Source organism: Glycine max, chromosome 15 (assembly GCF_000004515.6).
Source record: "Glycine max cultivar Williams 82 chromosome 15, Glycine_max_v4.0, whole genome shotgun sequence".
NCBI classification, from domain to species: domain Eukaryota; kingdom Viridiplantae; phylum Streptophyta; class Magnoliopsida; order Fabales; family Fabaceae; genus Glycine; species Glycine max.
In genome coordinates this window covers 16,567,822-16,587,927 of record NC_038251.2, presented here as the reverse complement: position 1 = coordinate 16,587,927, position 20,106 = coordinate 16,567,822, and positions in this window count along the sequence as shown.

Below are 20,106 nucleotides of genomic sequence, written 5' to 3'. Positions count from 1 at the left end.
TGGAGCTGGGGGGAGCATAAGAAGAAGGAGCTGAAGTGGAAGCATTTGAAGGTCCCCAAGCCTTAGCTTTGTGGGTCCTTGGAAATGTGATTGTGGGATTATCCGGGTTCCAGCAGTTCTTTCGGATGTATGCCAAATTAATGGCATGGCTCAGGGACTCAAAGGTGAGAGAGTCTGGGACCACTCCTCTGGCTATGCACAAGGCAGTGATGAGTGCAGGAAAACCAAGCCGAGAGGAGTTGGATTGGGCCATCTAAGATATCTAGTCTGAAATGATGGAGCCCAAGTCCATGTCCATCTTCATCACCAACCCATATACCAACCTTGCCCTGTCCATATTAAGATCGTACGTATAAGAAGTGAGGGCAAGGTTGGAGTAGGAAAGGACACTCCATGTCTATGCAAGAGTGGTGAGGTCCTTCCTAAGAAGCTTCCATGGTGCGCCTTCTGCATTTAGAACAAATCCTCGCCTAGCGATGCAGAGCTTGGATGCAAGCTCCTGTGGGTCCAGACGTGTGCGGTAGAATCTGGTGTAAGTGGTGTAGCTTTCCCCTGGCTCCAAAACCACGGGGATCTCTAGGAATGCATTCAACGTCTCAGCATCAAACTTAGTCAGCCTCCCCCGCACTCAAACCTGCCTGGGGAACTTATCCTCTGGATCGTAAAAGGTTAGCATAGAATTCATTGACCAAGGCCACATCAATATGTTCGTCAGGTTGCCTGGTCAAGGCCCTATGCCATCGCCTCCTCTTGAGCTCCCTATGGAACTCATCATACTCCGTCACATAAAGGGCAACATTCCTCTCAGGGAGGATGTTCCTGGAGTGCACGTTTTGCTCATAGCACTCTCAGGCAGCCTCAGAAATGAATCTCGTGGTGTCATAGGGCTCCTGGGGTCTGGAAGCGGTTGCCTTTCTCTTTCTAGAGGCCATTTGCATCAAAAGAATCACATGAATTGAAATTAGACAGGTTTAATTTAAAACTAAAAGCAGAAAACTAAAACAGAAAAATAGACTATGCGCTTAGCGAGACTGATTGGCTTAGCGCGCCTTCAGAAAATAACAGGGTACGCTTAGCGCGCAGGGCGCACTTAGTGCGACAACATAAAAATAAAGACTCTGGCTAAGCGAGACACACTCGCTTAGCTGATACAGCACAATGGCTAAGCGAGCATGACTCGCTAAGCCTTATTCTCTAACAGAGAGCTGATTGTGCTTAGCGAAACAGGCTCGCTTAGCGCGACACACTACACAGGCTTAGCGCTAGTAGGCGCTTAGCCTAACTTGACCTCTAGAACATAATTGGCTTAGCAAGCAGGCTTGCTAAGCCTTATTCAAAAATAGAGAAGAAATTGTGCTTAGCGAGCATGGCTGGCTTAGCGCATGAACAAAATTTCTAAACACTAAATTGCCTTGGGCTTAGCGAGACTGACTCGCTTAGCCCATGCTTATTCCACATCAGAGGCATAGTGGCTTAGCGAGTATGGCTCTTTTAGCCGCAAACAGAATATCAAAAGCCTCATAGACTCTGACCTAAGCAACTAACTCGCTTAGCGCGACAAGCTGGCTTAGCGAGTTCATATGAACTCAGAAATTAAAAACTGGAAATTTAAATGCTCGCTAAGCCGAAGTACAGTGGCTTAGCAAGTTCATACATAAAAGCATAAATTCAATAGAATTGATGAACACACTTAGCGGGACAGGGCCAACTTAGCGAGTTCATCAGAAAACCCAAAAATTCATCCAAAATTGATGAACTCGCTTAGCGAACCTGCTCGCTAAGCGAGTACATCGAAAGTTCCGAAAAATTGGGGGCTTCATAACCCCTACTACCCAGCCACTTTCAGGCCTCAGAAATTCCATCAAAACACAGCAAATAAACCCACATTACATGCAAAATTAAACCCCTAACAACATGCTATCTAACTACTAAGCAATGAACATCACTAGCAACACAAATTAAAAATCACAGAGCAAACAAAATAGCATCTATCCTAGGGTTAAAAAAGGAAATTAACAAGAAATTAGAAGGTACTTACTTGGATTGTAGAGGTAAGTGAGCAAAGACGAGGGCAAAAGAAGCAAGGAAGCAAGGTGGGCACAGTGCAGAAGCACAATGAATGCCAATGATGAGGAAGAAAAGCTATAATGTGCACAAAAGTAACTGTCTAAGGCAATTATGTCTTATTTTTGGTAGTTTCGACTGTCTTGCTTAGCGCGAGTGACTAGCTAAGTGAGCACTCAGTGATATTTGAATTTTTAGATTTTAAATTCACGTGCTTAGCGGGACAGACTGGCTTAGCCCAATTCGAAAATTAGAAAACCTGAGAAGGAATTGGGCTTAGCACGAAGGGTACGCGCTTAGTGAGTTTTATAGCTCTGATTGATTTGCAACTTTCGCTAAGCGGGACGTGGCCGGCTTAGCGAATTAAATGCTTCTAGATGCAATAGTGGGGTCACGCTTAGTGAAATGGTCTCACTTAGCGCAATTCCATTCCCGAGAAGGAATTGGGCTTAGCGGGTATGACCTACTAGGCCTAATTGGCATGAGGGTCCAGACAGAGAGATAATTGTGCTTAGCGCACAGAGGTGCTTAGCGAGATGTCTCGATTAGCCCAATTCTAATAAATGCACTTCCAGAGAGGTTTTTGGGCTTAACGCAACTGTCTCGCTTAGCGAAACCCCTTCAGCCAATGGGTAGGGGTTGGCGTGCTTAGCGCGAGTGGTTACTCGCTTAGCGCACAGGGCATGCTGAGCGAGTGGATGATTGAAAATTTTTCTATGTTATTTCCACATCCACAACTTTAGAGAAGCTTGAGAAACCCCTTTTTGTCATACAAAACAAGTTGATGTCTTACTCTAGCAATCACAAATAAGTTGAAACCTAACTATATGCAATGATTAAGAAAACAAAGAAAAAAAGTTGGGTTGCCTCCCAGTAAGTGCTTCTTTAACGTCACTAGCTTGATGAATGTCACCTCAAAGGTCTGGAGCAAGCTTGGCTCTAGCCATTAGAACCATCTCATTCTTAAGCTCATCCATCTTAGAATAGATGTTCCTATCAAGTAAGTGTTTTTCTGCATCAAACAAATCAAATTTGATCTTCTGATCATCTATACCCATGTCCAGTTTACCCTTCCCTATATCCACCAAACAATTGGCGATCAACATGAAGGGACGGCCCAAAATCAATGGGATTTCAGCGTCCTCTTCAATATCCATGACAACAAAATCCACAGGGAAGGTAAACTGCTGCACCTTGACGAGAACATCTTCAATCACGCCATAAGGCCTTGTAATAGATCTATTTGCCAGCTGCAGTGTCATTCTTGTTGGCATAATCTCCAACTCTCCAATCCTTCTGCACATGGAGAGAGGCATCAAATTTATGTTGGCCCCTAAGTCAATTTATGTTGGCCTTTTAACAACACTGCAGTTTCCTTCCACCACAATATTATCACTATGGATATATTTGCCCCTTTTGGTCAACAGATCCTTCAAAAACTTGGAGTAGAGTGGCATTTGCTGTAAGACTTCTCCAAAGGGGATATTTATCTCCAATTTCTTGAAGATATCAAGGAAACAAGCAAAGTGTCGTTCCTCTTATTTCTTGGACGGCTCCAAAGGATATGGTGCTTCCTTCCCTGAGCATGAGACAACCTTCTTCTTTTTTTCTCTGGCCAACTCACTCTTTGTCTTCTTTTCTTCCTCCTTTTCTCTCTTTTTTTTTCATTTTTTTCTTCTTTTTCTTCTTCCTCACCATCATTTATTTTTTTCTCCCTCATCTGATCTTCTTTTTTTTTTTCTTTTTCTTCTTCAACTACTAACTCTTGCTCATTACTAATCCTCCCTTCATCTTCCACCATGGTTTCCCTCTTGCTTCTAATCATGATAGCCTTGCATTCTTCTTTGGGATTTTTCTCAGTATTAGCTCCGAAACCTCCAGTAGAATTCTTAGCTATTTGCTTAGCCGACTGTCCCACTTGAATCTCCAGGTTCTTTATAGCGAACTCTGTGCTCTTGTGATTTGACATAGAAACTTGCATGAACTGAGCCAAAGTCTCCTCCAACTTGGTTGTCCTCTCATAAAGGCTAGGCCCTTGATTTTGAGGCCTGTTGGATGGTCCTCCTTGCCCTTTGTTGAATTGGTTTCCAGGATGAGACCTTCATTGCCCTTGATTCTGATTAAAATTGGAACTTTGCTGGTAACCTAAAAATCCACCTACATTAAATCCTGACCTGTGCTGATTTCCTATATAATTCGCCTCCTTTGTAGCATCATTAAGTGGTGTACAACAACCAGATTTATGCGCTCCTCCACATATGCTACAACCTCCAAACTGCATAACTGTTGAATGTGAAGGTTGAGTCACTTGTAATTAAGTTGGAAGCTTACTAAGTGTCTCTGTTAATGTCTCAAGCTACTTAGCTAGCAGCTTGTTCTGCGCCAATAGTGCATCTTGTGAAGAAAGCTCAAGTAGGCTTCTCTTTGTAGGCACATGAGTTCGATCATGCAGAATGACATCATCACTAGTAGCCATATTTTTAATAAGCTCCATAGCTTCTTTAGGAGTCTTCAATTTAATTTTTACTCCAGTAGAAGCGTCCAATAATTGCTTGGACTGTGGTCTCAATCCATCTATGAAAATGTTCAGCTGAATCGGCTCGAAGAATCCAAGAGTTGGTGTTTTCCGCAACAAGCCACGGAATCTTTCAAGTGTTTCACTCAAGGATTCATCTGCAAATTGATGGAATGAGGAGATAACTGTCTTGCCTTCAGCTGTCTTAGACTCAGGAAAATATTTCTTCAAAAACTTCTCCACAACTTCCTCCCAAATCTTCAAACTGTTTCCCTTAAATGAGTGCAGCCACCTCTTGGCTTCTCCAGCCAAAGAAAATGAGAACAAACTGAGCCTTATTGAATCTTCTGGCACACCGACAATTTTCACTATGTTGCAGATTTCAATATAAGTAGCCAAGTGTGCGTAAGGGTATTCATTTGGCAATCCATGAAATAAATTTCCTTGGATCAACTGATCAAGGAATGAGGATATGTGATGTTGTGAGCTTGCACCTCCGGCCGCACAATGCTTGTGATGAATTGCGGCACGGTCGAGCTAGAGTAATCTTCAATAGTCACCCTCCGTGGTTGATCTTCAGCCATGATATGTGCTTCAGATGCACCTACTTCAGATTCTCTTAACTCTGGGAAAACTGAAGATGATTCAGATGATTGAGGTTCCTCCAAACTTGGTTGTGCTGTCCTTTCCTACAATTTTTTTCTCTTTCTTTCTGTGTTGTTCCTCCTGCAAGTGGCTTCTATCTCCAAATCCAATGTAGCTAAATTACTTGTAGAAGAGTTACCTCGCATACAAAAGGTACTAAACAGAGCAACAGTTAACCAAATTAAGAGGAAATAAATTCTAACTAACTATTCACAAATTTAATGAAAGAATAAAGTATAAATGTCTACAAACTGAACTATACTATCTAAGTTGAAAGAAATTCCGAAGTAATGGTGCCAAAAACTTGTTCGCTCTCACTTCTACTGCGATGCTAATCGGCAAGTGTACCGAGTCACACAAGTAATATAAAACGGTAAGAACTGAGTATCAAATCCACAGGAAATTTGTTTCACTAAAAAAAATATATGTTCAATGAACAAACATTTGTACACTATCAAAAGAAAAATAAATATCAAATTGGTTTTCTTTTAAAACCTATTTAAATACAGATTAAATTATCTAGCGATTGAGAAGTAAAAACAGTCAAGAGAAAGAAACGTTGGGTCGTTCTACTGAATCTACCTTTATGTTATTAAATATTTTTCTCTATTTAATGTTATCCTAGTGCTCTTATGCTGAGAAATTACCCAAACTATGATCCCTCGAGTGAATGGGTCTAATTGTATTTAAACCTCGTCCTTGATCCCTCAACAAACTTATTTTAAACAAGTTGAATTAAGATTACAACATAAATAAAACTAAATCACTGCACTTCATTCCTAGACATACAGTTTTCTAGCTTGCTCTATCAAGTTCTAAGGTTTTAAAACACTTCCCAATACTAAAAGTCCTAACTTTACATACGAATGGGTGATCAAGCCACAAGCATGCAGAAAATAAGCATAGATAGAAGCAATGAGCACATGAAAACAACATTAAATAGATAGTAAGAGGATTTTACATCAAAGGTTCAACAGAACTCCCCAACAAGAGGTTTATCCTTCCATTACAAGTTATGAACTTTTAACACAAAGGATAGATTTTGAGGAAAGAAAATGGATAAAAATGGTTAAGGATGTCTCCTTCAACCTTTAGAACCTTAATCTCACTCCTCTAACATAAACTCTCCTGGAGGTTTTGTTTCTATCGCTTTGGCTTCTCTCTTGACTCTGTTTTTTGACTCCCTTTTTAGTTTCTGCCAACTTTAGTCTTTTAAATCCCTCTTGAATGTTTCAGATTCTAAAGACTCGCTTAACGAGATTGGCTCGCTAAGCGAGAGTAAGTGACTTTTGGCATAGCGAGCTGGGTGCCCTGAGCGTGGGAAGAGACAAACGACTTGCTGGGCGAGCTGGCGACACGTTGGGCGAGTGCATCCCTGACTGATCCTCTTCTAGGGTTTCCCAACATACTAAGTGAGCTGCATGCCTTGCTTGGAGAATGTTACTCGCTAAGCGCATATGCCTCGCTTAGCGAGACATCAACTGCTTGACCTTCTCTTCTTTTGGCTTAAAACTGAAGTGGTTTCAACATTAATTCACAAAATGGGAGTATTTTCTGTATAAAATCAAACTAAACATGAAAATATGTACAATTCCTACAAAAAGGACCATAAATTGGAGGAAAGATGCTAAATTCATGTAACTATTCAATACAAAAATTAGTCATAAATAACGACAAACACTCGCCATCAAGGATGGCGTAGTAGCTGGCCTTCCATTTGAGGCACATGGTTTCATCCTCGTTTGATGGTAGGACCCCCCGAACTAGGAAGTTCTTGTAGGGGGACATCCAATTTGGTTCCTCCTCTTCTCTGGCCATAATTTTCTCAACATCTGTGGTGGGAGTTTGAAGCGTCTCCTGGATAATGGTCTTGAGGTGCCTGACTTTCTTGGTGCTGACCAGCTTAGAGAGTAGGTTCGCTCGAGTATTATTTTCCCTTGGGATGTAGTATATTTTGAAACATTCAAAAAATCGCTAATGAGAGACTTCGCTGTGTGATAGTACTTGAGCAACATTGTTTCCTTGGTTGGTAGGTGTTGGCAACCTATCTTTGGACAAGTTGGGAGTCTATGTAGCACCGTAGCCGCTTGGCTCAGACTTCTCTGGCTAGCTTTAGAATTACAATGAGTGCCTCGTACTCTACCTGTTTGTTTGAGGCTTTGAAGTTGAGCTTGAGGGCTTGCTCTAGAGTGATATTGTTAGGGCTTTCGAGGATGATCCCTGCCCCGCTTCCTTTTACGTTGGACGCACCGTCAACGTAAAGGGTCCACCGTTTTGGGGTGGTTATGTCATTTCCAATGAATTTTGCCAGAAAGTCAGCTATGAATTATGTCTTCATAGGGTTGCGTGCTTCATACTAAATGTCGAACTCTGGCAGTTCGACAAACTAGTCTACCATCCTTCCTACAAGTTCAGGCTTTCTCAAAACCTGCTTGATAGGGTAGTTCATCTTGACTACCACTTGATGACTCTGGAAGTAGGACCTAAGTCGTCGCGCTAAGGTGATGAGTGCTAGTGCCACCTTTCAATCATTTGGTAGTGCTTCTCAGAGTCATGGAGCATGCGGTTGTTATAGTAGATAGGAAGTTGGTGTTTCCCTTCCTCTTGTATAAAGGTTGAGCTGACGGCTTTGCCGGCTATTGAGAGATATAGGAGTAGGGGTGTTTCTGACCAAGGTTGACTCAAAATTGGCGGCATGGCTATGGTCTTCTTGAAAGCCAAGAAGATTTGTTCACAAGTCTCATCCCATGAGAATGGCTTAGTCTTTTTGAGCAGTTTGTAAAATGGCTTCGCCTTCCACCATCTTGCCTAAAAAAACACAAGTGTTTTATAAAATAACTCCTCCACCCCCCAAAATAACAAAAAAGTTAAATCATTGACAAGAAATGCACTCGTGCCAAGGTATATTCCTTTCCGGCAATCCAAACACCTGTTTGCGACCATTGCACATCTTCCCAGTCCAAAATTTCCCCTAGTAACTGGACAGCAAGTGCAGAATATAAATTATGATACAATTGAAAAGTTTAAATATGCATTCTGCACATAATTTGAGTAACATTGCAATAATGAATCAGGGAGAAATCGATGTAAGTAGAAAAAATCTAGTCAACGTTAGGCAAAAAAATCATTGGTCGACATCAACTGAAAAAACCTGGATGACAACGACCAAAAAAATCCTTGGCTGACACCAACAAAAAATTCCCATGACTGACATCAGCGAGAAAATAACCCTAACCGACATCATCTAAAAAAAATCTTAGCCGATATCGGCAAAAAATAGCTTTGGTTGACATCAGACAAAAAAATTCTGACTGAAAAAACCTCGGCCAATGTCAGTGAAAAACATCTTATGTCGACTTCGGCCGTAAAAACTTTGGTCACCCGTAGTTACGAGTGTTGAGCGAGAATGAGTCGCAAGCAAGAACGTCGTGAGTTAGAGTGAGCATCTCCAAAAAAAGAATTTCAAATTCTATAATTTTTTAGAGAATTTGAAATCCCACTATTTTAGTCAATCAAAATGATTCATAAAAATACCAAAAATTAAATCTCCTTTCAAATATTCTATCCAAACATGCTATTTTATCATGAATCCTTTTAAATTCCTTAAAAAATAGAATTCTCCTGCTGAATTGCTCCATCGAAACACACTACAGAATTTATAATTCATGCTCTTTTCTTTCCATGAGATTGCTTATAATTTCATTTCAAATATATTTATTTTTTAAATTCTATAATTATAGTGCTCCAAATGGGATCACAATAGTGCACCAAGTACACTTAAAAATATCACAAAAGGTTAAAATATTTGAATGTCTGATGAGTCTTCCATGGAAAGATCAATGGATGGAAATGGAGGAGTTTGTTGTCCATGACAACCACTAGCCTCATAAATCTCTTTATCCTTCTTCTCCTTTTACAAGAATTGAACCAATTTATTATTATGTTCAACAAGGAAGGGTATGAAAAACTTCCTATTGTATGCTGGCAGGAAGAGTATTGTGTCATGGGTTTCTCTAATCAGATCAAAATCCCGTCTACCTGAATCTGAGAAAAACCATTGGTACCCTTGTATTTGTGCCCTCGTGAGGCTACATTGGTAATGTATGTTACCCTGTACATCCCAGGTCTCATATTCATCATTTAACAGACAGGGAAAGTTCGTGTGATATTCTGGTAGGAGTTTCATAACATGACAGGGATAATTTCGAGCAAAAAAGTTGCTCGGGCAAGTTATAATTTTGATGGAAATATAATTCATCATTTCTGCCTGTATTAGATTTATAGCTTCATTTATAGAGGGATTAAACCCTTCAAATGTGTCTGAGGGAGGGACCAGGATTAATTCCAGACATCCATAGTCCAGAAGACTTTTTATGGAGATTGCCAAGTCTTCATATCCGAATGACTTGAACTGGTCTAGGTCTAGCCTGGCTTTCCTGAAAAGAAATTTTATTTTGCATGGACAATTAATTTTATCTTCACAAAATGGCGTTTTGATGGTACACCCAAATTTCTGGTTGAAATAGGCATGCACACCTATGTAAAGGCCAGAAATCAGGGTTTGGTTGTTGTGTACCCTAAAGAGTAATTTTTGTATTTTCTAGAAATTGTCTAGTGTTTCGCCCCCGTACTACTTGTTAAAATTGGTGATGCGAAATCTAACCGGCAAGTGTACCGAGTCGTGAAAGTAATAATAAAATAGTAAGAACTGAGTATCGAACTCAGGGAACTTGTTTTATTTGGCAAAGCATCATTCAATAGGCAGACATTTGTGGAAAGAATTGATAGTCATGAATTAAAAACAAAAGTGATTTCTATTCTAATTGAAAACAGTAAATATGAGCAAGTGGATGTGAAAACAGATATGTAAAAATGTTGGGTCCTCTTACTGAGATACTTGATGCAATTAAAAGTATTTCTCTATTTAAGGTTATTTCTATGTTCTATGTTGAGGGCCAAAATACCAAACATCGATGTCTCATGAGTTTGGACTAATCCAAATTAAGCTTCGTTCTCAGATGTCTCTTGTTGAACTTAGCCTAACCGAACAACGTTACGACTACAGCATAATAAAAACTAAATTATCGCACTCCGTGTCTAGACATACGATAACTTAGCCCTGTCCTATCCAGTTCTAAGGATGTAATACATTTTCCAATGCTAAAGCTCCTAACAACACATACAAATGGGTGATCAAGCCACAAGCATGCGATAATAAAGCACAGATAGAAACAATGAACACATAAAACAACTTTAAATAGATAGGATAAGAGTTTACATCAAGTACTCAGCAGAATTCCCCAACAATGGATTTAGCCTTCCATCACAAGGAAGCACCTTTTACAAGCAGGAGAAGGGGTTTGAGAGCAATTCACAGATACACAATGGGGAGGATGTCTCCTCCACCTCTAAGGACCGAAAAATCGCTAAAAAACCTAGAATCTACCTAAAAGCTAAGGTTTTTGCTCTCTTGCTTTATTCTGCGCCTCTATTCTCTATTTTTCTCTATTCTCCACCAAGCTCTTGTCTCTTCTTTCACTCCAGGCTTAAAAAGGACTTTTTGACCTCGAAGGCACACTTAGCGCCATATTCGCACTTAGCGCGAGTAAGTGAACATCCGCTGAGCGAGCTGGACGCGCTTAGAGCAGGAAGAGACAAATGTATCGCTGAGCGAGCTGACGATGTGTTGAACGTGTAGATGCTTCTCAGATTCTCCCAACTCGCTAAGCAGGCTGAGTGCCTCGCTTAGTGCATGATTCTCGCTAAGCGCACAAGCCTCACTTAGCGAGACACTAGCTGCTAGCCTTCACAAATTTTCTCTTTTTTACTTGAAATTGAAGTTGAAACACATTAAATTCACAATGTTGGGCATTTCTACTGAACAAAACTAAACAAAACCTAAAAATATGTACAAACCTACAAAAGGAACCATAAATTGGGGAAAAGACAAACATTTTATAACACTTTTGTATACAAAAGTTAGTCGTAAATGACGACTAACAAACTCTCCCAAATTTACAATTTTGCTTGTCCTCAAGCAAAGAAAGAACAATTCACTTGTCCTCAAGTGACAAGATCATAGTGGTTATTCAAAATTGTGTTTGTTTCCAAGCATTCAATAACATGACATAAGTGGCATACAATGCTTCAACCAACAGTTTTTCACAAGATATGCAGTTTTTCAGAGATATGAACATGATAATTAGGCACACAAGCGAAATAAGTTAGTAAGCAAGAAAGATATCAAGGAAAGATCATCAAGCGATTTCCTCATGGTCACTGTTTCACTCAAGCTCAAGTGTTTAGGAAATTTATCAATTAACAACCAACACAAGTCTCAATCTTTGCATTTCATCTCATGCCATACAGTCACAAACACACAAACTTGAATCCGAAGGACTTTTCTTGGCTTGTAATAAGGTTGGGCTGCAAACAAATCATGGTTTTTCTAAGATGCAAAAGTCTTAAGTTCTAGGAGAGCATTCATCCTTAGATCAACCCTTTTCTCTTTTATTTCATCTTTAATTACTTGCCTTTCAATATTTACAGCACTTAGCTTTCAAACAGCTTTTATGACAGCACACACTTAGCTTTATTTTTGAAATTTCTCTCTTCTTCTTTTTTTTTATACTTTTCTGTGTGTGCTGACATTTTGCTTACCACAATTGCTATCACCTAATGAACTCCCCCAAATTTGGAAAAAATTTGCTTTGAACCAATCCTGTTATGAATGATGCTCTCCTACAACCTAAGACAAGGTAGATGGAGATATAATTTCATAAGCTCAGGGTTCAAATCAAGCAATTAAATTTTCAGCTCAACATGGGTGCAAGGGATATGACATTCATGCACAAGGTAAGCTTTTTGGCTAAGTGATTGTTTCAATCAATCATGGCCTTCATCATCTTCAAACTCATGCATTCATTCAGTAATCAGAGATTCATGCAAAAATTAGTACCCAATGTTAGTCGTTCTCTCACAATTAAAGATCACACACTCACCGGGTAACGACTAATGATTTCCTTCACAATCAATTTGTCAAACCAACTAACCTTTTCAATCATGTATCTAATCCATGTTCTTTCTCTTCTAATTACTGAATACTTATTCAAAGCATATGATTTACGCATTACAGTTCACTCAATTCATGCCATTGATCAATCCAATCCAATCACAAACACAATATTTTCAGATCAAATCAAACCACTGCAATAATAATCAAACTGCAAACTGTTCAACAAGCTTTCAAAATTTACTAACTAAATAAACTAAACATAAAAACTGTACTAAAAACATAAACTGAAAATAAAATGTATCTAAAGTAGAAAAATAAATGAAAGTCCTGTCAACAATCATCCTGAGCAACAATAGGCTCGTCCTGAGCTGACGTAGGCTGGCCATGAGGTGAAGAAGGAGTATCCTGGGCTGGTTGAGGTGTCTCCAATGTGCTGTAGGCCAGGGATCCCAGGTACTCTGCGCCGCCTATAGATCTGCTGCATAGTCAGTGTCCTCGGCGCCTTCTTCACCCTCAGAGACCTCCACGACAGGTAAAGTAGCATGTGAAACCTGTGGAATGGCCTCATGAGTAACCTCTAGCTCTGGCTGAGGCTCTTGGGCTACAAAAGCCTCACCTCCCCCTAAAGGAGAAGGTTGGACTCCTGGCCAGGCCACTTATGCCATGAACTCATCCATGCTGATAAAAGGTCAATGTTGAGCCGAGTCATGCATACTTTGCATCACCATGCATAAGCCACGGTGGATGCTCTGCAACATAGGAATGGTGACTTCGAAGCATCGGCACTGGAATGATGAGGATGGAGCAGAGGGAACTGGTGCTGGAGAATGAGCAGGAGGAAGTGGTGGTGCTGAAGTAGAAGGGGCTGGAGCTGGAGAAGGAGCAAGTGCAAAGGAAGCAGGAGCAGGAAGAGCAGCTGAAGATGGACCCTCAGATCCTCAAGCTCGTGCCTTGCGGGTCCCTGGAAATTTGATCGTGGGATCGTCCAGGTTCCAACAGTTCTTCTTTATGTATGCCAAATTAATGGCAAGGTTGAGGGACTCGAAGGTTAGAGAATCTGACACTACTCCTTGGGCCACGCAGAGTGCGGAAATGAGGGCTGGAAAGTTGAGCCTCGAGGAGTTGGACTGGGCCATCTGAGAGATTTGATATGATATGAGGAAGCCCACGTCCATGTCCATCTTCATAACTAATCCATAAACTAACCTCGCCCGATCCATGTTCAGATCAGAGGTATGAGAAGTGGGGGCAAGGTTAGAATATGAAAACACACTCCAGGTCTGGGTTAGCACCGTCAAATCCTTCCCCAGGAGCTTCCATGGCGCTCATTCAACATTCAAATATATGTACAAAAATGATGAACACGCTTGCCTTGGGCGGCTCGGCGAGACTGACTCGCTTAGCCCAGGCTTATTCAGCCTACCAGGGCTAAGTGGCTTAGCGAGAGTACTCGCTTAGCCACCAATAGAAGATAAAAGGACTCTAAGAGTATGACCTACACAAACTAACTCGCTAAGCGTGGCATGCCGGCTTAGCGAGTTCATACGAACTCAAAAACACAAGTTGGAAATTTAAATACTCACTAAGCCCAAGGTGCAATGGCTTAGCGAGTTCATACGAACATTCAAATATATGTACAAAAATGATGAACACGCTTAGGGGAACAGGGCCAGCTAAGCGAGTTCATCCAAAAACCAAGAAAATCAATTGAAACTGATGAACTCGCTTAGCGAGCAGGCTCGCTCAACGAGATCATCGAAAAATCCAGAAAAACTTAGGGCTTTTCAGCCCCCTACCATAGGCCTCTATTAGGCCTCAAAACCTAATCACAAAAGCATGTACATTGTGTGTGAAATAAAACCCCTAACAACTAACCTAACAGCAACAACTCAATCACAAAAATCAAAGCTTCAAACTACTAAAATAAGTCCTTTATTCTAAGGTTCATAACAAAAATTAAAGTGCAAAGTTGGGATTACTTACTTGGATTGCAATAAGAAATGAGCAAGAGGAAATCAGAGAAGCAGAGAGCATAAGGTGAGCATAGTGCAGATAAGTGCAGGATGCAAAGGATGAGAGTGAGAAGATGTTTGTAAATGCACAAAAGAAAACTGCCTAAGGCAATTAAGCCTTATTTTTGGTAGTTTTGACTGCCTCGCTTAGCGCAGGTCACTCGCTTAGCGAGCACTCAAGGACTTTTAAGTTTTCAGAATTCACACTCACGAGCTCAGCGGGCAGACTCGCTCAGCCCAATTCAAAAATATGACATGTCAGAGAAGAAATTGGGCTTAGCGCGAAGGATCGCGCTTAGCGAGTTCTGCAGCTCTGATTGGTCTGCAACTCTCGCTTGGCGGGCCATGGGCCGGCTTAGCGAATAAAATGCTTCCTGATGCAGTAGTGGAGCTAGCCTTCACAAATTTCCTCTTTTTTTTTTACCTGAAATTGAAGTTGAAACACATTAAATTCACAATGTTGGGCATTTCTACTAAACAAAACTAAACTAAACCTAAAAATATGTGCAAACCTACAAAAAGAACCATAAATTGGGGAAAAGACAAATATTTTATAACTTTTTTCTATACAAAAGTTAGTCGTAAATGACGACTAACATCTAGGTGTTGGAACAAGTGGCATTGGAATAATTAAGAAGGGGGAGTTGAATTAATTATGAACGCGTTTTGACTAATTAAAAATTTATCCTTCTTAATGTTACTAGATTCAATTAGGCTTTACTACTAAGTTATGAGAAAGTAAAGAACATAAACAATAACTTAGACAAAAGTAAAGCGGAAATAAAAAGTGCACAATAGAAAAGTAAAGAGCGTAGGGAAAAAGAAAGCAAACACAAGTTTTATACTGGTTCAGCAACAACCCGTGCCTACATCCAGTCCTCAAGCAACCTCTTGAGATTTTCTTTCCTTGTAAAAATCCTCTATAAGCAAAGAGCCACAAAGGATGTACCCTCCCTTGTTCTCTTTGAACAACCAAGTAGATGTACCCTCTACTTGAAGCGAACCACAAAGGATGTACCCTCCCTTGTGTTCACTATTACAACCAAGAAGCTACCCGCTTCTTACACAGAATTCTCAGACGGTTAGTTCTTTGAATTCTTTGTTTGGGGAATCAAAAGAATTCTCAGACGGTTAGTTCTTTGAATTCTTTTGGCAAGAGGGAGGAGGAAAGAAGAAGAAGAGAAAAAACAGAAGGATAGCACAATTTTTGTTTTTGTAGAATTTTCCTTTCTTCAAGGAAAGATTGGACAAAAACTTAGAATGAATTTGGAAAAGGTTTTGCAAGAGAAAAGCAATGGAAAGTTTTGTGTAATCAAATGTGTTTTTCTATGTTATTGTATATTTAAAATGCGTGCCAAGGTCTTATATTTATAGAACCTTGATACCTTTTGAGAAAACCATGTTAAGAGTTATAAATCTTAACATTTCCTTCAAAAACATTCATTGGTAATTGATTACCATAATGGCGTAATTGATTACACAATGTATTTTATGAAAAGTTGTGACTCTTCACAATTGGATTTGAATTCTAACGTTAAGATTCACTTGTAATCGATTACTAATATAGTGTAATCAATTACACTATTTGAAAATCATTTTGGAACGTTGCAAAGCATTGAAATCAGTTTGAAAACCATCCTGGTCACTGGTAATCGATTATTACCAAATGGTAATCGATTACTAGAGAGTAAAAACTCGGGTAACTTAGAAGATTTCAGAAAATCCTTTTTCAAACAAAAAGTGTGCTATTTGATGTTTTTGAAAAATACTTTTTACTACCTACTTTGACTTGGCTTGATGCTTCTTGATTTCTTCATTTGATTCTTGAATCTTTGGGTGGAATCTTGAATGCTTGATTCTTTAATCTTGAAACAACTCTTTGAACTTTGGTATCATCAAAACATCTTGGTGAATCATCATGGTAGCTTTGCTTCCACACTAGGTTCAAGCAGTTTATTGGTACGGGGACATTTGGGCTAACAAAGTCTTTGTAGGATTTGGGGGAGGCTTTGGCTTGGTCAGCATTTATGGTTATGGTTGTAGTTTCTGGCTCAATGGCCTTCTTAATTTTGTTGATATTAGTGGTATTTAATTCAAGGGTTTTTCCTGCTTTTTTCCTTGAATAAAATCCTTTGTAGATTGGGCTTTGAATATCCTCCTCTGCCAAGCAAAGGTCTTTGAAATTGGTGTAAACACCTTTATGGGGTTTTGATAATAGGACAAAAGTTGTATAACCTTTCCCAGAATGAGAGGCTTTTGTAAGAAAAGTGACTCATTGGTTATCTGTTATACATAAATTGTATAAGGCACAAATTATGCCCTTTTTTTTACATAATAGACGAATTGCTCGTTATTGTTTGTGTGTTTTGGAATATTCCAAATATTGTCAATAAGGCAATTGAATTTATCATTGATAGCTTCTCTACCAAGGTAGTGAAACTCATTTGTAAGTACTGGAAATGATTGATTGCCGAACTTCATTTTATGCTTTATGTTTTGATAGGAGACCTTAGAGGGCTTCATATTGTTGGATTCATGCAAAACAAGAAAGAATATCAACGACAACATTCTTAGCTCCTTTTATGTGTTCAAAATTAATCTTTATTTCGTTATGGGAATCAGATTCATCCTACAAGTTTTAATCAGTTCTGCTTCTCGTATAAACAAATTGGTTTTGTTAGGACAGTCTCTCGAATAATGTCCTGGTTGGTGGCAAGCATAACATTCTAGTTGCTTTGTATACGTTTTTATTATCTCTTAGTTTTCTAACATGTCTATCTAAGATTCCAGGATGTTGGTTTATAGATTCAGTTACAGGGTTGTGTCCTGAAATTGTTTGTGAAGTTCCTTTAAAGGGTATAGTTCTCATTTTATTGGTTTTGCTAACACAAATTTATTTGAGGATTGATTAGTATTATTTCTTAAAGATAGTTTACAGAGTTGTGTTGTGATTGTATCGAGGTTGTTCGTAGAAAAATGAATTTGTTGGACTTTGGATCTAAGAATTTCCAAAATATCATTCATTTTATTTTCTAAATTTTGCACTTTGTTAAATAGAAACTTTTGTGTTTTTGAAAGGCTTTCTAAGTGTTCAGATAAGTCTTCAAGGGTTTTTGTTGAAAATTTATTAAGAGAACTGTTAGTACTAGTTAGATCTCTATGTCTATCCAGAGCTAAATAACGGCTCTAATACCAAAGAGGTATTGAGTCGATTATAATAACAAGTTAAAAATAAATACAAGAGGTACCGAGTTGCAAGAGGTACTGAGTTGATTATAATAACAAGTTAAAAATAAATACAAACAATTAAAACATAGTTAATAAATAAAATAAAGTAACAATGAATGTAATATAAATCCAGAAAGGTGGCAAAGCCTCCTAGTTAGATTATATAATATTTTTTTATTAGAAATACAATATAATTAAAGAAAACACTATTATGAGGGTAGGCGAAAGGAAAGATCGATTTAGATGGATAGATGACACTTCTCAAGTGGACATTGTAAGTTATTTCATTTAAGAAAAATATAGAATATGATGATCTCAGACTCTATTTTTTTTTAATTTTAAATTTAAGAACAACCTTATAGGTTTTCTGGATATTAAGCTGAGTACTAAAGACCACTAACAGCCCACACTCTTTGGGTCTTACGAAGATCTTAATTTCCTCTAGGCACTAGCCTAACCATAAAGGACTTCTATGTTTTTCGAAATTAAATATCAAGGGCACACCTTTGGATTCTTACAAATCCCAGGTTTTCTTAAAAAAATATATACAGTTAATGTCTGGGTTCTAAATCATATTCGCATTTTCTAAATGAAAATAACTAAGGCCCCTTGAAGGTGCCTTCGAAAAACTTAGATGACCATTGTAGATATTATACTTACAAATAGGAGTAAGAACAAGGGAGAAGATGGGGAGATCCAAAGAACACTAGATATTATTGCTCGCAACAAAACCATTACAAACATCTACTTCTCTTTCTCTCACTATTTTTAGGGTCTGTGTGTCTTACAACAGAGTTTCGAGGTTCTTTTTATAGAGAAAGATGAAGCAAGACAACAAAAGACCCCTTCAATCAAGAATAGTAAAATTATTATTCTTTTACTTTGTCACATGACTCATTTTTACAACAACTATTTATGAAAAGACTTATTGTCCGAGTATCGAAAAAAGTAAAGATTCCTACTTCAATTTACAATTATGTTTTGACAGGATGCGTCTTTCTTCTTATCAACTCTTCGATGACTTTGTAACAGTAAGATTTTCTTCTTCTTGGATGTTTCTAGAGCAGTTTGATGAGTCTTCCATGGAAAGATTAGTGGATAGAAATAGAAGAGTTTGTTGTCCATGACAACCACTAGTGCACTAATTGTTTTTATAAATGTTATTTGAGTATTAAGACATATATAGATGAATTATCACAATCTAATTCAATTAAACTTTATTTTATAGCAAAATTTAATATAAATAATCAAATTTATCTCTAAATGCATGAAACGTTGTACAAATTGATTTTAGAAAGATAACAAATTTAAATTTAGTTATTAAATATGTAAAAAAACATGAAAAATTAATCTCCTATCACCTTATCACACTTTGGGAAAATGAACCAATTTCAGTATTTACCTAAAACAATAATCGTTCTATTGTCACGTTATTTTATTTATTAATAAGTGATAAAATGAGTTAGGCTAATTGATTGGCCCGTGTAACCGTTTTTAGGCAGACTCACAACATGTCGGCAGGCCGCATGGGTTAGCTTCCCGAGTTAAATTTAATATTAATTAGGTAAAAATAATTAAAAAGAATAATATTAAGATTTTATATTTTCATTTTATTTTAATATAAAAATAGTGTTATGTTTAGGATCCAATATAATCAATAAAGATAGATGTGTCTCTTGAGTAATTTTTTTGTCATCATTAATATTGAAGACAAAGGTACAAGTTATAATATTTTTGGGATTTTTTTTTTACAAACACTCAATAAAATGATATGGAATTCAAATCACAAAGATTGTCGGGGTTAGATTTCACCAAATCAAACTCTCCTTACGTTAACATAAGATACCCAACTTGTGATTCAATGTTAATATCAGACATAGTTTAAAAATGATATTTTAATCCTTAATTCCTTAGGTGCTAATATTTAAGTTCTTCCATTAAATATCAATCTCTTGCATACTTAACAAAGAAATTGTTTTAAGTTCAATGACCAAAAGATAATCATTAACCTTCATCATATTCCTAGCTCTAAGGTTTAATGGATATTTTGCCATAGTTCAATATAAAAGAAAGCATTTTTCAATCGCAATCTTATCTAAAATTTAAGGTACGGGGCACCAACCAATCCATAACAAGCATAAAACATAAAAGTAAAAGGCTAACATTGAAGAACAAAATGAAATATATAACAATATTTTAATAAAAACATAAAAGTATAAGGTTCAATGCATAGATGAACATTTGAAATTGGACAAAAGACTAAAATTGCGAATCTTTTAAAAGTTACTGGTGAAATATCTCAATTAAGAAATAAAAGACTAAAATAACCAACATTTTAAATGGAGATGAAATGTCTAATTAAATAAGGGAAATAAAATCTCATATTTAAGAAAATGGAATGACCAAAAAATGTATTTTAGCCTTGATTCAAAAGAGGGTGTGTTAAGTAGAATGAAACATCTGTGTAATATTTTTTCAAACACTAAAAAGAGATTTGTCCGAGAGTTACAATAAAAAGAAAAAATATTTGTATAATTTAACCAAATCTTAAGAATGTTATTATAATTTTGTTCATATTTAACTTATGTAGTATACATTATAGTTTTAATTTTTATAAATTATTTTAT